The sequence below is a fragment of the Mya arenaria genome, chromosome 14 (assembly GCF_026914265.1).
Source record: "Mya arenaria isolate MELC-2E11 chromosome 14, ASM2691426v1".
NCBI classification, from domain to species: Eukaryota; Metazoa; Mollusca; class Bivalvia; order Myida; family Myidae; genus Mya; species Mya arenaria.
Window position 1 is genome coordinate 47,903,182 of NC_069135.1, and position 1,479 is coordinate 47,904,660.

At 55.9% G+C, this 1,479-nt stretch overlaps 1 long non-coding RNA gene across 1 annotated transcript; it reads right to left on the reverse strand.

Moving 5' to 3' along the window:
* Positions 1-23: 23 nt before the first annotated feature.
* LOC128216747 (uncharacterized) lies at positions 24-672 on the reverse strand. The gene is made up of 4 exons (XR_008258122.1): positions 562-672; positions 387-445; positions 211-328; positions 24-94 (listed from the first exon to the last, which is right to left on the reverse strand). It is a non-coding gene; the product is annotated as an uncharacterized LOC128216747 (long non-coding RNA).
* Between the last annotated feature and the right edge of the window lie 807 nt (positions 673-1,479).

A 1,479-nucleotide genomic window follows, 5' to 3' on the forward strand; every position in this document is an offset into this window, starting at 1 on the left:
CACTTCACGCCTGCAACCGCAGGGCTATAGGCCACCTGCGGTCTGTGCTAAAAAACGAACACTTCACGCCTGCAACCGCAGGGCTATAGGCCACCTGCGGTCTGTGCTAAAAACGAACACTTCACGCCTGCAACCGCAGGGCTATAGGCCACCTGCGGTCTGTGCTAAAAACGAACACTTCACGCCTGCAACCGCAGGGCTATAGGCCACCTGCGGTCTGTGCTAAAAAACGAACACTTCACGCCTGCAACCGCAGGGCTATAGGCCACCTGCGGTCTGTGCTAAAAAACGAACACTTCACGCCTGCAACCGCAGGGCTATAGGCCACCTGCGGTCTGTGCTAAAAACGAACACTTCACGCCTGCAACCGCAGGGCTATAGGCCACCTGCGGTCTGTGCTAAAAAACGAACACTTCACGCCTGCAACCCCAGGGCTATAGGCCACCTGCGGTCTCTGCTAAAATCGAACACTTCACGCCTGCAACCGCAGGGCTATAGGCCACCTGCGGTCTCTGCTAAAATCGAACACTTCTCGCCTGCAACCGCAGGGCTATAGGCCACCTGCGGTCTGTGCTAAAAAACGAACACTTCACGCCTGCAACCGCAGGGCTATAGGCCACCTGCGGTCTGTGCTAAAAAACGAACACTTCACGCCTGCAACCGCAGGGCTATAGGCCACCTGCGGTCTGTGCTAAAAAACGAACACTTCACGCCTGCAACCGCAGGGCTATAGGCCACCTGCGGTCTGTGCTAAAAAACGAACACTTCACGCCTGCAACCGCAGGGCTATAGGCCACCTGCGGTCTGTGCTAAAAAAACGAACACTTCACGCCTGCAACCGCAGGGCTATAGGCCACCTGCGGTCTGTGCTAAAAAACGAACACTTCACGCCTGCAACCGCAGGGCTATAGGCCACCTGCGGTGTGTGCTAAAAAACGAACACTTCACGCCTGCAACCGCAGGGCTATAGGCCACCTGCGGTGTGTGCTAAAAAACGAACACTTCACGCCTGCAACCGCAGGGCTATAGGCCACCTGCGGTGTGTGCTAAAAAACGAACACTTCACGCCTGCAACCGCAGGGCTATAGGCCACCTGCGGTCTGTGCTAAAAAACGAACACTTCACGCCTGCAACCGCAGGGCTATAGGCCACCTGCGGTCTGTGCTAAAAAACGAACACTTCACGCCTGCAACCGAAGGGCTATAGGCCACCTGCGGTCTGTGCTAAAAAACGAACACTTCACGCCTGCAACCGCAGGGCTATAGGCCACCTGCGGTCTCTGCTAAAAAAACGGGTACTTCACGCCTTCAACCGCAGGGCTATAGGCCACCTGCGGTCTCTGCTAAAAAACGGGTACTTCACGCCTGCAACCACAGGGCTATAGGCCACCTGCGGTCTCTGCTAAAAAAAAGGGTACTTCACGCCTGCAACCGCAGGGCTATAGGCCACCTGCGGTCTCTGCTAAAAAAACGGGTACTT